At 38.8% G+C, this 19,895-nt stretch overlaps 1 long non-coding RNA gene across 31 annotated transcripts in view; it reads left to right on the top strand.

Moving 5' to 3' along the window:
• The window catches only part of si:ch211-143l19.3, a 117,732-nt gene that overhangs the window by 61,423 nt on the left and 36,414 nt on the right, over window positions 1-19,895 (top strand). For 18 of the 31 annotated variants that reach the window (XR_015507667.1, XR_015507669.1, XR_015507668.1 and 15 more), the window contains one exon: window positions 1,753-2,018. This is a non-coding gene — a long non-coding RNA (si:ch211-143l19.3). The remainder of the gene's footprint in view (window positions 1-1,752; window positions 2,019-19,895) is intronic. The other 13 variants (XR_015507664.1, XR_015507656.1, XR_015507655.1 and 10 more) reach the window with 1 other exon arrangement.

Raw genomic sequence — 19,895 nt, 5'->3', positions numbered from 1 at the left:
TTCTCTGTCTGAAATGCGTGTGGTGATTTTTAAGGAACAGTTTGTAACTACTATGTTTTTTAACACATTTATAACAATTTAATTCATATAAATTCAGAACAATTAGAGATTAGAATAATTAGAAATTAGAATAACAATTAAAAAAATCTCTCACCTTTCTTTTTATAGACAGCTATGGAAAAAATAATTCTACATATGAAAATAGTTAGTTTCTAGATTCACTGGTTTTATTATGTATGGGTTTAAGTAAAATGTTTGATACAGAGCTTTTCTTTCTATTTTCCCAGAGTAAAAAAATGTTGTCAGTGAAAAGGAAAGCACTTTTTATTTACAAATATAACATGCATCATACACTCACCGGCCACTTTATTAGGTATACCTGCCAACTGCTAGTTAACGCAAATTTCTAATTAGCCAATTACATGGCAGCAACTCAATGTTTTTAGGAATGTAGACATGGTCCAGACGATCTGCTACAAATGTGACTTTAAACGTGGCATGGTTGTTGGTGGCAGACTGGCTGGTCTGAATATTTCAGAAACTGCTGATCTACTGGGGTTTTCACGCGCAACCATCACTAGAGTTTACAGAGAATGGGCTGAAAAAGAGAAAATATCCAGTGAGTGGTAGTTCTGTGGGTGCAAATGCCTTGTTGATGCCAAAGGTCAGAGGAGAATGGCCAGACTGGTTCCAGCTGATAGAAAGGCATCAGTAACTCAATTAACCACTTGTTACAACTGAGGTATGCAGAAGAGCATCTCTGAATGCACGCACGTTGAACATTGAAGCAGATGGGCTACAGCAGCAGAAGACCATAACGGGTACCACTCCTGTCATCTAAGAACAGGAAACTGAGGCTACAATTTTCACAGGCTCACCAAAATTTGACAATAGAAGATTGGAAAAACGTTGCCTGGTCTGACAAGCCTCAATTTCTGTTGCAGCATTCGGATTGTACGGTCAGAAATCCGCGGCAACAGCATGAAAGCATAGATCCATCCTGTCTTGCATTAATGGTTCAGGCTGATGGTGGTGGTGTAATGATGTGGGGGATACATCCGTGGCACATTTTGGGCCCATTAATAACAATTAAGCATTGTGTCAATGCCACAGCCTACATGAATATTGTTGCTGACCCTTTATGACCGCAGTGTACCCATCTTCTGATGGCTACGTCCAGCAGGATAACGTGCCATTTCATAAAGTACAAGTCATCTCAGATTGGTTTCTTGAGCATGACAATGAGTTCATTGTACTCAAATGGCCTCCACAGTCACCAGATCTCAATCCAATAGAGCACCTTTGGGATGTGGTGGAATGGGAGATTTGTATCATGGATGTACAGCCTACAAATCTGCGTGATGCTATCATGTCAATATGGATTATTACTAATATGGAAAATTTCTTTTATTGAGAAATAGCATTCACATACATTTTAGAGCTTTAGTAAAAAAACAAAATTCATATGTGACTTATTCATTAATAGCAACTCTTCTTTTAGTAGGTAGTATACAGTATTTGAAAGCATTATGAGAGTTATAATAGCATTAAGAGAGGATCTTTTCCAGAATATTGGAAAAAAAAAAATTATGGATAGACCACCGTCACTTTTCTTGAAAAAGTCCCCATACTACTATCCCAACGTAATCCTCAGATCTGTCAAACAAAACTTTTTTTTTTAATATCCGTTACATGCTAGACCTCCCACGCAATAATACAGAGTTTTCTCATTGTGTGCTTTTTTTTCTCCAGAAAGCCCGTAAAGTCTGAGAAAATCGATCCAAACAAGCCTTAATTCTGTCATTAGGTGAGAGGGAGCCGTGGGCTGATTGGCTGCCCGTCTGCTCCATATTCAGAGGTGCTGGATGAGGCAGAGGGCCTGCTGGGTAAAATGCTGCTGTAATCAGGAGCCGGCTGTGCTGCCTGATCAGGTATGAAGTCTGCTTCCACCTTCCTCAAAATCCCTCCTCATCTTCCTCTCGTCTCACTGGCAGAGCCCAATGGGAGCCTGTTCTCAGGTACAATTACATCATATGACGGAGTTGTTGGAGAAATGAGGCTGTGTATGTGTGGGCTTTGGCCGACTATTACCCCTTTTCCACCAGCATGAACCAGGTGCTAGTTCAGAGCTAGTGCGATTGCTGGTTTGTAGCTGGTTTGACTGGCGAGCCTTTTAAAAACTGGTTTGCTTTTCCACAGGGTAGAGAGCTGCTACAGTGCCAAGTCAATGAATACATCTCACTTCGTTTCAGAAATGCTAGTGTTGAAGCACCAAACACAATCACACCATCAACAATCGTGAATCTTCCATTGTTATCTGCTGGTTAAGTTGTGATGTAAAAAAACCTTTTCTGTGTTCAAGCCTCTACCCATTTGAATTGAGAAAATTCTATCTCAATATCCATTTATTATGACTGCTTAATCGTATCATACATTAAAGTGTATTTTTTTTTACAAAATCATGGTGTTGGTCAGACACCAAAGGGCTCTATTTTAACGATCTAGAGGCAAAGTCTAAAGCGCATGGCGCAAAAGCATTAAGGGCATGTCCGAATCCACTTTTGCTATTTTAAGGACAGAAAAATAAATTTTGCACCCTGGCGCATGGTCTAACAGGGTTGTGCTTATTCTCTTAATGAGTTATGGGTGTGTTTTAAGCATAACATGGATTAAACTAATCAGAGACTCATCTCCAATTGCCTTTAAGAGTCAGTTGGGTTGCTCCATGGCACATTTGCTATTTGAATGGCGGACTTTGTAAGTGAAATAACTGAATGCGTTACTAGTGAAAAAACAGTTAAACAGACCATTTGCTTCGTTAGGATAAAGAACAAGTCTCCACCATTTGGCCACTTTCTCTTTTTACTCTTTACTCCTTTACTTTTCATGGAAACTCACTCCACTGAAGACATCCATTAGCCTATATATATTTTTTTTGTTTGTTTAGCGCAAAGATTGGTTTCAAAACTATTTCTTAATTCAGTTCTAATTTCCAGCAAACTTAAAAAAATGACAAATAATAACAAAGTGTGGTAGAAAAATCTAAACTTGTTTTTATTAAAACATATATAAATATGCATATAATAAATAATACTGCTAATAATATCATTATACAAATGCAAATTATTCATGAATAAACTGGACATGAAGAAGGCATGGAGGTAGAGGTTTTTATATTTATGTAGAAAATAATCATTTTTGTAACATTTTAATCCTTTAATTTTTTCATATGTAAAGCTGTTTGTGTATTGCGGTACATCCTGTGTGTATTAAGCAATGTGTTAGCGTTTTGGGTCCACATAGATGCTTTACTATCGTGTTTTTAAAGGTCAATGGCACATTTCAGTTCTTCAAAATAGCAACGCACCAACAATATGCCTTAACACACCTCCTATCTAGACTGGCACACCCATGAGACCACAAAGTGGCGCAAATGGATTTGCTATTTAAAATGTTAAAATTAGGGTTGTGCTGGTCTGAAAATAGCAACAAATCGCGCCAAACATGTATTGCGCCTCATTGCGCTGGGTATATGTTGGGTCCTTATATTTTACTCATTTAAAGAAAACGGACCACTGTCTGACCATCCAAGATCATGATTTTCGTTAGTATTAAAGCATATTGCGAGCATATATTGGTACTGTTTGTTCATTTTTGACATCTAATTGAATATGGACCCAGAAATTTTGATGCGTGATGTATAACTTATCAAGCAGATTGATGCTCATGCCAAACCTACTTTGGCATCCAAACATGGAGAAACATTCAGTCATCTAAAATCCAGCTACTAAAGTTAATCACCACAATTTTGTTAAACAGAGAGTACAAGTGAGAATGTATTTAGCTTTGCGTTTAGCTAATATTTCAAAAACAGCTATTTAAAATCTTCTGTTGGGTGCTTATGAACCACTTTTTCTGCTTAGAAGATGCTTTAGATGTGGAAGGACAAAGAACCAATTAAAACTAGGCTCTGGCTCTGAACCAGCACTCAAACTGCCTTGGTGGAAAAGGTCTATGGACTTTGTTGATGAACACAATTTTAACAAGTGAAACGTGTTTCTGGATCAGCATTTTTTATACAACAACATTCCACTCAACCAATCAGACTTGATGGATAGGTTTGCAATTAGTGTCAAGGTTAGGCAGAAAACCAAACTTTGAGCTTTAGCGCTTCTACTCCATTATTATTTATCCATAGTTTTTGATTGTAGGCCTGAATTTTGGTTAAGGTTAGGTTCAGAGGTTAGAATCATGTTTCTGGATTGGAATGTTGTTGTTCTAAGAACAGGTCTTACTTGGCAAAGTCATGGCAAGCATTAGATGTTAGTTCTGGTAGGTTGGATGTGGGTGTTTTTGTTCCCACATTTGATTATTCGGGTTGGCTGAACTAAATTTCTGAACCCATAAAATTCGGATCCCCTTTGGGGGCTATTTACATATATTTCAATCCCCCCTCCTGCAGTCTCCCCAGCTTCTGTCTTTTCCCTCCGAATGTGAAAAAAGAGGGCAGAGCAACCAGGCCTGTCTGGTCTTTAAGATGTCACTGTGGTGTGAAATATAGGCGAACAAGCAGGGCTTTGAAACTCAAACTGAACTCACAATTCGACCCCCCCTACAAACACACACACACACACACACACACACACACACACACACACACACACACACACACACACACACACACACACACACACACACACCCACACACACTTACCTTCTGCTTCACCCTCATATGCGCACACAGAAACAACAGGCCACCCCTCTTTCCCTCCATGCCGCCTGAGCTTTGCCCACTGAGACAGATCCATCTCTGAGCTGCAGTGTGGACGTGTGTAGGCTGGTGGGGTTCAGGCACTAGTCGCAGATGTTCAGGATGGGAGAGGCGTGGATGCACCTGTGGTCACTGCATCATGCGTCAGGGACTCAACAGCATTACTTATTGTAATAGTGGAGAAAACAGGCCATATTGTATTTAATCTTAAAAGAAAGATCAGTAAAAAAAAGAAAAGATGACATAAAAAATGACTAAAACACACACAAAAAAAAGTCCATGTATTGTCAAGGAAGTCAATTGATAGCTAACTGTTACTGTATGGAAATGTTCTTAAAATATAACAGCATAGTTATATTATAGTTACAGATAAAGTAACACTTTTAAAAGCTAATAATCCTGGTTAAAATGTTTATTTTTATTATTGTATTATTCGCTTCATATATTTAGTGTATTGTAGCCTAATATATTTAGGCTATCTTGAGGTTTCAGGATTTATGGGCCAAAAATGCTCCTGAAAAGTAAAACTAAACATGAAGAGTTCAGATGCAAAAACCTGTAAATGTCTGAAATTTCCTATAAAAACTATCCTTTTTCTTAACCTCATATGTTTGTTAAATTATTTCCCTTTTCAGCTGATAAAAAAACCCTATTTATCGACATAAAGTGAATTTAATGAACCTGCCCACAAGAGCCTGAGAAAAATGCTAACTTTGGAAGAAAAGATTAGATGGCATTTAGAGTTTTTTTTGCATCTGAGCTCTTCACATATTACTCCTGTTACTGTTAAATAAAAAAAAAATAAAGTGACATTTTACAGCATTACATTTAGACCTCCACACATTTCATCAGATTTATTTCATCATTCAGTTACTATCCAACACAATTCTGTTGAGCTTGTACGTTCGGTGGCCAATCAGAGGCTGTTTAGATTAGTCACTGCTGAAAATGCTGAAGTTTCACTGAGTGCGTGCATGCTTAGAGTCCTGCATGCCTAGAATTCTACATCACAGAAAAACAAAGTGCTGATATAATGTAAAAGATTCATTTGTGAACTGTTGAATCTAACACAAAACACACAAAAAAACTGTTAATGAGGTTATTATTTGTCGTTTGTGAGCTGCAAATATTCCCCCTTAATAAAAAAATTATAATTCTTACTCAGACACAGAGTTTTTATATTGATCCCACTGTCAGTTAAGTAAGATGTTGTTATTGTTGTTGGTGATGCCAACCGTAACTCACCGTTAATATTACATAACACAACCACATGTCTCCCTGGATTGATTTGTCAAGGGGGCGTGAAATGGTTTAATTGTTTCAAATAAACACACTGGTTCCCCCTCACTGTGCATTAATTTTCTGACCCAAGTCTCAGAGGGCCAGGTCTTAAAATTCCGCATGGGCCCGGTGCCCGGCAGCCCGCTAGAGGAGATAAAGAGAACACATATGTAGCCAGGCTCAGTCACGCTCCAGTTGAGCTGTCCCAGCACAGGCATGATGGGAACACTTGTTTGTTTAGGCTTGTTTTTCCGCCGAGTGCCATGGTCTGGTCGGATGGCACTTGTTTTGTGCACTCCATCTGTGTATGTGTGTATCAGAAGGCTGGTGAGGGTGTTTGGGGGGGCAGGGTGGCATTTAGTCAAACGGTGTTTCAGCCCCCCCCCCCTGTCCCGGTTCCCCCAGCTCAGCCGTGTTCATTCGCTTCCCAGCGCGCAGCCAGAATGCAGCGTCAGGAGCCCGAGCACTGAGCTCCCATTGTGTGTGCCAAGCAAAGCGGAATGGCCGGGTGACAAAAGAGGGAGGAGTGGGGCTCAGGGCATACAAAGCCCGGGGGAGGGGGGAGTGAGAGGGGGACGTTCTGCTGCTGAGGGCTAAATAGGCCCTCTCAGCCCCCCAAACCCCATCCATAACCCCTGTCCCCACCTCCGACCAAAACCCCTCTCTCCCGTAACGCAGCCTCTAGAGAAATGGGTGCCCACTTCTAAGAGATGGGCAGAGCTGGAAACTGAGTCCTTGTGAAGAGGAGCTGAATTGTGTTAATATGAAGAGTTCAGATGCAAAAACCTCTAATGTCTGCAATGTTCTTGTAAAATTTGCATATTTCTCAGCCTCCTATGTTCATTATAAGTTATTTCACTTTATAGAAACAACAGAGAATTCCTTGCAGCTTAACCTAAGTAAGACGAAAGAAATGTGTTGTTGGACAAACTACAAATAGAAACATTTAGTGACCCTTTGCTAATTAATGGGGAGTAAGTTGAACAGGTGAGTTCTTTTAAATATTTAGGTGTGGAATTTGACTTTCAAATCTCTTTTGATAAACACTCAGAGAATATTAAAAGAAGACTCATCAGGTCTGCACCAATAGCCTAGTGGTGGAGTGTGCTCGAGTTTGATTCCTGGCTCGAGGTCCTTTGCCGACCCTTTCACTCTTTCTACTTCCAATGCTTTCCTGTCTGTATTCTCTTCTATCCTATCCAAATTAAAGGTGAAAACTCCCTAAAAAATAATTATAAAAAAAGGCTCAGCAGCGGTTGAGTTTGTTGAGAAAACAGAGAAGTTCTTATATTGAGATGGACATTTTGATTGTCAAATATAAATCACGTATTAAATCTGTCCTTATTTTAAATATTGTAGCCTGGTTTAACTCCCTCTCTGTTAAAGGAAAAATAAACTTTTAAGGTTGGTAAATGTATCAAATAAAATAATTGGTGAGAGACAAACCGCTCTCACTGATTTATTTATAGCTGCGACATACAGAAAAACCTCCACTTTTGTGGAAGACTTTTCCCATCCTTTACATGGCTCCTTCAAGTTACTTCTGTCTGGCAGACGGTATAAAGTCCCTTTCGCAAAATAGGCTAAGTACAAAAAGACATTTATTCCCACTGCCATTGGTTTTTTAAGTAGGATTTAAAAAAAAATTGTGTATGACTGCGTCCGAAACCGCCTACTACTCAGTAGGTACTGCATTTGAATTTAAACGTACTATTCGGCCGTTAGAAAAGTATGTTCTATACAGTATGAATGTGAGCAGTATAAATGGAATTCGGATGTACTACATCCACAATTTTTTGTCATGGTCACGTGACCTACCAGCGTCAGTTGCGTCGCTTCACTTCCATTCATGAATTAGCTTGCGGGGCTTCATGGGATAGCGCAGCGTGCATGGGATGCGCACTTCAGAATCTCGCAGGAAGTAGTAAGTCATCTGAGAATTTCTTGCATACTGATTTTAGAATTCTATGAATTTGGACATACTACTCTGCTGGCATACTGATTTTTGCGTACTGTATAGTATGGAAGTATGTGGTTTCGGATGCAGCCTGAGTGAGTTTGTTTTGTTGTTTTATGTGAGCTTATGTCTAAAGACAATTTTCTAGCCCCTGTAAGATAGACAATAAAGTTTACTGAATTTATTTGAATTTAAAGGCAATAGACAACACTGTGGCGCAGTGGGTAGCACATTTGACTCACAGAAAGAAGGTCGCTGGTTCGAGCTCTGGCTGGGTCAGTTGACAGTTTTATGTGGAGTTTGCATGTTTTCTCAGTGTGTGCATGGGTGCAAGTCCAAAAACATGTGGTATAGGTGAATTGGATAGGCTAAATTGTTCATAGTGTATGTGTGTGATGAAAGTGAATGGAGGTTTTCCAGTTATGGGTTGCAGCTGAAAGGGCATCTGCTGCATAAAACATATGCTGGATAAGTTGGCGGTTCATTCCACTGTTGCGACCCCAGATTAATACTAAGGACTAAAAGAACTGATTAAAAAAAGAACTTATTCATCACTATAAAAGTGAAATTACTGAGTCTACACAAAGGAGTCAGAGAAAATCTTGTTTTAGAAGAAAATATCAAATGGTATTTGGAGGTTTTTGTTAATAAACTCTTCATATAAGTACAGTAGCATTATGATGTCCAGAGACCACAGTATTTGCTGCTGGTGGACAGTAAGTACTTAAACTCACTATTGAAAAAAAGGGATATCTTACCTAAAAGGACCATCTCCTCATTGTTTAATCACACTCAAGTGGTTATAAACTTTTATGAATTTCTTTATTCTGTTGAACACAAATCCAGATATTTTGACGAATATTGGGAAAACAGCCACTGATGTCCATAGGAACAAGCAATACAATATAAATCAATGGCTTACTTTTTATTCCCCCAACATTCTCCAGTATATATTTCCTTGGGTTTAACACGTAGAGGATGAGTGAATTATGATATAATTTTTTGAGGGGTGAACAACCCTTTTAGGTACATTATTGAAGTGTTTGTACACCTGTACTTTTACTACATTTCAAAATAAAATATTTAATAAATGTTGAATGTACTGAAACTAGTGAAAATGGGAAGTCTACACACAGTGTTCAAGCATATTTGAGTACAGCCCATTTTGAAAATGAATATTTTTATCCATTTGTCAGTGAATATGGGTAATTTATATTGGTGCATTTGAACAAAACATTTAAAAAACAGATACATTTATTAAAATAATATTTTAGTCACAGAACGTCTTTAGAAATGAAAAGATAATACATTTAAATTCATGCAAAATATTGCAAAAATCACAACCTACAACATTTCAACAAAATTGTATTTATTTTTGTTTCTCTTGATTTTTGCTGTTTTTGAAAATGTTATTTAATATTTTTTTCTATTTTTTGAAACATCATTGTAAGTTATTTGTTAGATTGACTCCAGATTTGGCTTCAGTACTGTTTAAATTAATGTATATACACAACTATAATATTGTAAAGCATCCTATAGAAAATATTAATTTAAATGAGAGATTTGTGGGGGTTGTACTCATATATGTTGAGCACTGCATATCTGTTTGTACATACATTTGTTTTAATTAAGAAGCCAATCTGCACTACAGTGCTCATTCCATTTCTGAATTGAGGTTCTTTGCTGACCACTCTCCCTCTCTCTCTACTCCCCATGCCATGTCTGTGCTCTCAACTGTCTGTCAAAATCTCTCAAATTAGATTTTGTTTGACCCACAGAGACATGTACCCAACTCCTAGTATACAAGTTGGGTCGTCTTTGCTTCTATGGAGGGCTTTCTCAAAGATGATGTTCAAGTTAACATCTGAATGGCTTGTAGTCCTGGAGAGCTCTGATTCTGCCCTGTGGGCTGAAAGTTCACAAAGCCAGAGGCCGGTCTTTGATGAACCTTCCTCATCGTTCTGCCCTTCCTCTGCCCTCTAAAGATGCAAGGTAACCATAGCAGATCAAAGAGAGGCTCCATACAGAGTCCACTTGATGCTGTTACCCCCCCTAAAACACACACACACACACACACACACACACACACACACACACACACTGAGACACACACACACTTTACATTTGAAAAAGTAAAAATGAATCACCCGTCCCATCTGTTTGGCTATCTGCTAGTCTGCTTGCTCTCTCTCTCTGTCCCGGTGCTGTTAGGAAGTGGCTCGCAGGGTGACTTTCCCCATCTTTTGTGATGTGAAATGAAAGGGGAGGTTTGAATTTGCTGCTGCATAAGACCTTTGGGGCAACAGGTCAGCATTTAAAGCATTGTATGATAGATGCGCTGTTTACACCTGGTGTTAAAAAGCAGTTTTGTTGATCCAGTTACAAGTGGGCAAAGCTAAATACTAGCGTAAACAGAGTCTGAAATGTTTTAAGCTTGTCCACTTCCAGACGCACTTCAACAGATTGCTTTTGTGGTGCAGATGCTCATGTGGTTGAATGAGTTCAGACAGCCACAAACAATCACTTACTCTCCACATATTGACTTAATTCTTAAAACATTACAAGCACATATTTGAAGCAGGCTGCATTCAAACTTTGCCACATTGTAAATCCTAATAAGTTGAGAGACTGCTCAAATGATTTGAGGAAGGTGATTTCCTCAGTTCGTTTGAGTAATTGAAAATTGACAACTCAGTTAATTGAGTTGACCAAATGTGAACTCTATATGAAATTAACCCTAATGTTTAAGTACAAATAACTTAAAATAGCTAAATCTTTCAAAATTTTCAGATTTTTTATTCTTTACTTACTCCCAGGGCCGTTTATTTTACAGTTTACATTTAGCTGCATAATGTTGGTGTTTTGTAACATCTCATTTTTATGAGGTGGGTCGTTAGCCCAACGCTCAACCCCCAACCTGAAGGACCAGGAAAGTTTAGATGCTTGAAGGTAAGAAGACAAATATGCAGTGTTTTGTAGCTATCAGAGGAGAGGTTGTTGCTCTCTGAATAATTTCTGTTGTCTTTTTCATATTCATACATTTAAAAAAAAAAAAAGTATGGCTTTTTGAATACCAGAATAATAAATAACTAATTTACTATATTAATACAATCACTGAAAATCACTTAACTGATGTATAAACAACAACAAAATCATAAAATTTGAGAAAATTGACACCTACTATTATTTAATTACACATTAGATTTTTGAAATGCATCCATCTACATTCTCTTCAGAAAGCAGCTTTAATACATGTACAAAAATGGCAAAACTATAAATGCTGTATTAAATAAGTTATATATTTTGACTGGGGGCGCAGTGGGTAGCGATGTCGCTTCACAGCAAGAAGGTTGCTGCTCGAGTCTTGGCTGGGTCAGTTGGCATTTCTGTGTGGAGTTTGCATGTTCTCCCCATTTTCGTGCGGGTGCTCCGGTTTCCCCTACAAGTCCAAAGGTATGCGCTATAGGTGAATTAGGTAGGCTAAATTGTCCGTAGTGTATGTGTGTGAATAAAAGTGTATGGGTGTTTCCCAGTGATCAGTTGCAGCTGGAACGGCATTCGCTGCGTAAAACATATGCTGGATAAGCAATTCATTCCACTGTGGTGACCCCTTAATTAAAGAACTAAGCCAAAAAGATGAATGTATAAATATATTTTCACTTATGGAGTGGGATGGTGGCTCAGTGTCGGCTTACAGCATGAAGGTTACTGGTTGGAGTCCCGGCTGGGCCAGTTGGCATTTCTATGTGAAGTTAGCATGTTCTCCCCATGTTCATGTGGGTTCCCAGTTAACAATTTTGTTTAGTAGACATCTAAACCTAGACAGCTTGGCTAAAACAAGGCTAAACTTGGGCTGTCAGTGAAAATCTAATAGACGTCTAATAACAGCCCAAATCTAGACTATTCGTCAAATAGACAGATTAGACAGACGTTATATGTGTAGTCGTTCATTTCTGTTTATTTGATGACTAGTCTAGTTTTAACCAATTCTTAGACGTCTATTAGACTTTTACTGACAGCCCAAATTTAGCCTTGCTTTAGCCAAGACGACTATGTTTAGACGTCTATTAGACATCTTTTTAAAACAAAGGCATGCGCTATAAGTGAATTAAATAAAAATGAATTGGCTGTAGTGTATGAATGTGCGAATGAGTGTGTATCGGTTTTTCCCAGTACTGGGTTGCGGCTGGAAGGGCATCCACTGTGTAAAACATATGCTGGAATAGTTGGTGGTTCATTCCACGGTGGCGACCTTTTAAATCAAGACTAAGCCGAAGGAAAATAAAGGAATGAATGCATTTTTAATTACATTACACAATTCATACAAAACATGATTGCACATTTTAATAATAATAACAATAATAAGAATAATAGTAATAATACAAAACTAATTTACATATTTTAAACCACAAAAGCCAATTCAAGAGCTAAAGAAATTCCAGATCTAGGTCAAAACAGAATTAAAAAGTATTAAAAATTGTATTTATTTACATTTTTTTAATGAAAATGACTGTTTCCCAGTACTGGATTGCAGCTGCGTAAAACATATGCTGTATAAGTTAGTGGTTCATTCCACTGTGGCGACCACTAATTAATAAAGACTAAGTCAAAAAGAAATTTAATGAATGAATGAAATGACTTCTATTTTCACAACATGAAGCTTTACTGAAACTCCATTTTGGAAGTTTAAACAACTGAGCACCAGAGAAGTCCACTATATAGTGAAAAAGCCTGAGATATTTTCCTTCCAAACCTTAAATTCCTTTCTACTGAAGAAAGAAAATATTAAATTAACATCAAGAAGGGGGTGAGTAAATTATCAGGAAATTTTCATCCCGAAAGTGAAAACCTAATCCTTTAATACCATGCGTAAACAAGGCTAGAAAGATAAATCTACCAGCACCCAAAGGTGTGTGGATGTGGCAGGCCAGAGGTGAGTCAAAGTCTCTCTTGTCAGCGCTCAGAATCCCAGCCTTCTTCCGGCAGGCCTGACCCTGCAGTCATTATCCCTCCAGGTAAATCACCTCGCAATCAGTGTGTCTGAAGCCCCCTGCTCTCCAGATGATTCCCCTGCTGATTGGCCTAACTGGACTCCTGTCTAAGGAACCATTACCAGGCATTGTTTTCTTTATGGCACACAGATTGAGCTGTTGTTAGCATTCGTGTGCAGGGTGGAGGCAGTGTGCGTGAGGCCGGGATGCGAGGATGTGCTCTCAGATCTCTCTCTCACTCTCGCTCTCTCTCTTTGTGCTTGATAAGTGTAACAGGAAAAGCACAGGCTTTCATTCTAATGATTTTGAATGAGCTCTTGAAATGGCAAACTATGATTTCTTGAACAGGAAATTGCATGGCAAGTTAGTCGAGGTTAAGGCCAGACTCATCAACGCTGCGAATGGAGAATGAAATGATCAAGACATGGTTGTTAGCGTGATTATTTGGCATTGACACTAGAAGAGGGCAGTACTTTGATTGTACCTACAAATTAGCTTATATGTATTTGAGTTCCACTGGTGGTCAAGCATTATTGTATTTATATTCACAGAAATGGCCTTTAAATAAGTCAATGCTCTACATCTCTAGATGCCTCAGTGTTGGGAGACTCCTCTATGTTGGTTGAAATTTGATCCAGGTTTTTCTTTTAGACTGACAACAGTATCAATCACACAGTACATTGTGATGAGTTGCAGTAATGGTTAAGACTTGTATTATTGTCATTTACCGCTTTAGACTTCAAACGGTTCAAGAATACAACATGACTCTTAAAATTGTCAAAGGCACTCTGGATGAATTCTGATCCAGGTTTTTAGGATAGACTGACAACAGTATTGTTCAGAGCATTGAGCTTCTATTACACCTTTCAAAACAGTGTTTATGAGGTATTCTGTATTGCTGTAGATGTCAAGAAAGAGGGATATAATAGCAGATAGCAGTCCTTTCAAGGTCATTCTTGAGAAACAGTGGCTTTATTTATTTGTAATTCATTTAGTTTTTGCTGAATTAATAAAACAACATTCCCAATTTCACAAGGTTATAATTTGCACAGACCTTTTAGTTAGTTGCTGTCATTTTGTTTCAGTCACAGCTTCTTAAGATATTGGCAGAAAATTTTAGTTTAGTTTTAGCTCAGAACATTTTAGTTCCAGCAACATAACATTCACAATCATGCTGTCTGGCAAAAATAATAGTAATAATGAATGTGAGTAATATAAATTAATCATTTATGAAAAACTAGAGTGATTTCCAAATGGTAACGGAACACTGTAGACTGATAAATTGACTGAAAATACTGAAAATTCAGCTTTGAATCATAGGAATAAATTATAATTTAATATTTATTAACTTACAAATTTTTAAAATTGAAATAACCTTATTTACCATATTTTGTGATGTATTTGAAGTCATTAGATATATCTTCTTTTGATCATCTCTAATCACACCAAAGAACATGATCATCATATTTTTAATTGTGTACCAAATAATTTAGAAATTTACAATTAATATTCAATGCATGTCTTCATCTTAATTCACCCAAAAATGTCTCTGCCAGTCTCAGACGTGTATACACACACCAGCCACTTTGAGTACATCTTACTAGTACTGGGTTGGACCCCCTTTTGCCTTCAGAACTGCCTTAATCCTTCATGGCATAGATTGAACAAGTTACTGGAAATATTTCTCAAAGATTTTGGTCCATATTGACATAATAGCATCACACAGTTGCAGCAGATATGTTGGCTGCACATTCATGATGCAAATCTTCCGTTCCACCACATCCAAAAGGAGCTCTACTGGATTAAAATCTGGTGACTGTGGAGGCTATTTGAGTACAGTGAACTCATTGTCATGTTCAAGTAGTCAGTCTGAGATGATTCTCGCTTTGTGACATGGCCTGCTGAAAGTAGCCTTCAGAGGATGGGCACACTGTGATCATAAAGGGATGGACATGGTCAGCAACAATACTCAGGTCGGCTGTGGTGTTGACACGATTCTCAATTGGTACTAATGGGCTCAAAGTGTGCCAAGAAAATATCCCCCACACCATTACACCACCACCACCCTGAACCATTGAAACAAGGCGGGATGGATCCATGTTTCATGTTGTTGACACCAAATTCTGACCGTACTATCCCAATGTTGCAACAGAAATTGAGACTTGTCAGACCAGGCAACGTTTTTCCAATCTTGTATTGTCCAATTTTAGTGAGCCTGTGCGAATTGTAGCCTCAGTTTCCTGTTCTTAGCTGACAGGAGTGGCACTCGGTGTGCTCTTCTGCTGCTGTAGCCCATCCGCTTCAAGGTTTTTGACGTGTTGTGTGCATTTTGATGTCTCTTCTGCATACCTCGATTGTTATTTAAGTTACTGTTGACTTTCTATCAGCTCAAACCAGTCTGGCCATTTTCCTCTAACCTCTGGCATCAATAAGGTATTTGCGCCCACAGAATTGCCGCTCACTGGATATTTTCTATTCTTCAGACTATTCTCTGTAAACCCTAGATATGGTTATGCATGAAAATCCCAGTAGATCAGCAGTTTCTGGAAGACTCAGACCAGCCCGTCTGGCACCAACAGATCATTATTTTATGGTTTTCCAATTGGGCAAATTCTGTGCTATATATTATGGTTTGATTTATAGTAAATTTAAGAATTACTTATTAAACACTTTTTAAAAAAGCAAGTGTTTATCAAAGTGCTGTATTTACATAATAGAATCAAATCTACTTTATCAAATCTGCATTTTTGTTATCATACACATATCAGCAAAAGATCAGTCTATGCTTATAATCCCAATGTTTATAATGTAAAGCAATTGTTCTTATAAACATTAAGAAAGTTTATCTTATTTATATATCTATATACCTTTCAAAACCGCCTCCTTCGACATGCTTTCACATTCACAGTTGACTCTTAAAACCGAGTCTTATAATTACGCTGAAATGTAATTATCCGCATATTTCTCGAAAGTATATACGCCACAGGACAGGGTGTTTCCACAAAAGGAAAGAAAAAAAAAGCGCAAAGAAATGCTTCAAAGAAAGAGGGTCCACAGATTATTATTAGGATTATATTTACAATATGAATCTTTGTAGCTCTTCCGTCTTTCATCTCTAACATGCCTATGAAAGTGAGTGTTAAGGCCTGCGTGCGTGTGTGTGTTTTATGTGCGTGTTTGTATGTTTGGTGTGGGGGGCCGGGGGCATTAGCCTTGCTCTGTGAAAGGGAGTGTGTGTTTTAGGAGGGGGGGCCGAAACCTGAGGCCACTATGGAGACAAAGGAGATCCACGTGAGACTCAGGCACATGCAGGCTAAGCTTACCTGCTCACCTGCTCTGCCTCCTCCATGAACTTTTGGCCCTGAGAGCACAACCTGCAGCCTCTTGCCAGTGCAGGACACACCCCGTCTCCCTCACTTCCTCTAGCCCCCTCCGTTCCTTCTGTCCCATCTCTTTTCGGACACCTCCATTCTGTAGCTCCGTTCACCCTTTCGTTTCCCAGCCCCAGGCTTCTCTCTCTGTCCACTTCCCTCAGGGTTGTTCCTCCTCAGAGTCACTGAACCTCACGCTCTCTCGCTCTCTTTCATAATCTGCAGTTCCCCAGAGCTCCACCATCCAGAACTCTTGCTTTCCTGCACTGGACAAACCTGACTTTCAGGTCTTGTTCGTGGGCAATATCAACTGTAAATGCGCTCGAGAGAGAGAGATGAAGAGGTCACGCTGGCTTTGGGTTCTTGGGTGGGGCTAAAATGCCACACAGCTGAGCAAACCTGGGACACCGCAACAACATCTTGTGTTTTCTTTTTTTTAATCCGCACTTTCTCTCGGCTGTCTGTTTGAGGAAGGAGTAGGAGGAGGAATGCACCACAGCCATTATGGGAAGATAATAGAGACTGAACGCTGATGGTTTTTGGCTTTTGTCAGTTTTCACCTAGAGTACATGAAGCGGGGAGCAGACAGCACAAACACGGAGGTTCTGCATCTGCTGCACATGAAAGGCCAGTGTTGGGCTGATGTAAACACGCCATTAATGAAAGGCCCGATTGACATCAGTCTGCTTTGAAGTATTGTATGGGGAGTCGGAGAGTTTAGGAAGTTTAGGATCAGCAGTCTTTCATGAGAGGATTATTGCTTTATTAGATTCATTTATTTCTGTCTTTCTATCCAAAGAGAGGAGAGGATACTGAAAATTGCAAAGATCAAATAGCAACAATATCTATCTATCTATCTGTCTGTCTGTCCGTCCGTCCGTCTCTCTCTCTCTACATTGCATCCAGAAAGTATTCATAGCGCTTCACTTTTTCCACATTTGTTTGTTACAGCCTTGATTCCAAAATGGATTAAATTCATTTATTTCCTCAAATTCATTTTTTATTGGATAGAAAGCGATGGCGTACAGCCATTTTCAGAGCTCTCCAGAGATGATTAATTTGAATTAAATTAACATTCACTGAGTTGTTGTGAAGCCACTCCATTGATATTTTGGGGCTGTGCTTTGGGTCATTGTCCAGCTGGAAGATGAACCGTCGCCCAAGGATGTCTTTTCATTCAGGATGTCTCTGTACATTGCTGCATTCATCTTTCTTTCTATCATGACTAGTCTTCCAGTTCCAGTAAACGCCTGGCATTCACTCCAACGAGTTTAATTTTAGTCTCATCAGCCCAGAGAATTTGGTTTCAGATGCCTTTTGGCAAGTTCCAGGTGGGCTGCTATGTGCACTTTACTAAGGAGTGGCTTCCGTCTGGTCACTCTACCATACAGGCCTGATTGATGAATTTCTGCACAGATGGTTGTCCTTCTGTAAAGTTCTCCTCTCTCCACAGAAGAACACTGGAGCTCAGACAGCATGACCATCGGGTTAATGATTACATTCCTGACTAAGGCCCTATTCCCCCCGATCACTCAGCTTAGATGGCCGGCCAGCTCTAGGAAGAGTCCAGGTGGTACCAAACATCTTTCACTTATGGATGATGGAGGCCACTGTGCTCATTGGAAATTTCAGAGCAGCAGAAATGTTTCTGTAACCTTCCTCAGCCTTGTGCCTCGAGACAATCTTGTCACTGAGATCTACAGACAATTCCTTTGTCTTCATGCTTGGTTTGTGCTTTGACATGCACTTTTAACCCTGGAACCTTATATAGACAGGTGTATGCTTTTTCAAATCATGTCCAATTAACTGAATTTACCACAGGTGAACTCCAATTAAGCTGCTGAAACAGCTCAGGAATTATCAGTGGAAACAGAATGCACCTCAAATTAGAGCTTCACGGCAAAGGCAAAATGTACATGTGATCATCTATCTATCTATCTATCTATCTATCTATCTATCTATCTATCTATCTATCTATCTATCTATCTATCTATCTATCTATCTATCTATCTATCTATCTATCTATGTCTGTCTGTCTGTCTGTCTGTCTGTCTGTCTGTCAATCAATCAAAATGGGAACAAGGTCTGAGTCACCTGACAATACAACTAAATATTGTAGAGAGAGTTAACTCATGTTGGTTTTTGTTTTCTTTCAGTTCACCAATAGTAATTTACTCAACAAAATAAACAAAGTACAAGCAGGAAGGTTTCCTCAAAATGCAGTTGATGTTTACATGCTCAGAGGCCCAGAACTCTCTTGATGGGTGTGGGTCATTTCCTGATCTAAATGCAGGTGGAGGCCTGACAGGCGTGCCAGTCCTGCTGCCAACTGTCCTCCACCTCAGCCTGCAGACACGGCTTATTACTGAAAAACACACTCTTGTACATGCATACATATTTCAGCCTCATCTTTAAAATTACTCAGTCATGCACCCATGCCACACACACACAAATATTCACCCTCCTACACAGGCTCCTGAAAGCATGTTGTTATTGCCAGCTTGTCAATCACGTCAGTTTCCTCCCATGATTCCCAGGCTGTCACACATACTGTTTGTGCGCACTAGTAAGGAAATCAGACAAGAATGTAGATACCCAAATCTAATACGTACTGTTGAGGAACTATTTTTAAACTGTTACTATCTCATTCTTACGCGCTCACAGATATACACAGTAAAACACACCCATCTCCATTACACAAATCACCATAATAATCATCACCCCCCCACCCTGGTTATGTATGAAATATGAAAGCGAGTTTACTTGTTCTTGTCAGAATGCTGATTTTAGGTGTCAGTCTATCAACACAGCTCACCTTCCGCCCTCACACATACGTCACATGCTGTAATGAGCAGTGCGTGAGGAGCTGCATGTTGTAATTGCATGTTACATACCTGTTCAGGGTGTTCTCATACACAAGAAGAGTGTATGGGGAACTATACTAACTGCTGTTCCTCATGTTTTATTAAGTGTATTTTTACCATATATTAAATATTATTGGGATATATACAGTGGAAGTAAAATTAGAGAATATTTTTGGTCACATATTATTTTTAGGTACATATCTTACTATTTAAATATCATTAACTAAGACTATTTGCTTATTAGTTGATTATTATTAGTGAGGTGGTAGTTAGTTTAGGCATTGGGTAGGATTAGGAATGTAGAAAAAGATCAGATTTTGTAAGTACTAATAATCAGCCAATATCTTAATAATAAGCAAGTTAACAGTGGGAATTACCGTAGTACTTAGTCTGTGTGAAATTAAAATTGACAATGTTAGCGCTATTCTTTAGGTGAACAATTAATATATGCAAGTTAATCAACTGAATAAAAAATGTTTTGATAATCTTCAATTAAAGTCTGATCATTTGTTTCCAAGTTTGGAGGGGCGTCCTTTCTTTGTTGACATCAGTTTGATGCTTCTGCCACAATATTCTTCACCACACCCCTCTTACTGTTAGTTTGCTAAAAAAGAATTGATGTGAAAAAAGACCCCCCCCCTTCTTAATAATCCATTTTAG

The sequence above is a fragment of the Danio rerio genome, chromosome 14 (assembly GCF_052040795.2).
Source record: "Danio rerio strain M-AB ecotype USA chromosome 14, GRCz13ab, whole genome shotgun sequence".
NCBI classification, from domain to species: Eukaryota; Metazoa; Chordata; class Actinopteri; order Cypriniformes; family Danionidae; genus Danio; species Danio rerio.
Note: the sequence above shows the minus strand (reverse complement) of the source record. Positions and strands in the feature narration are given on the sequence as shown.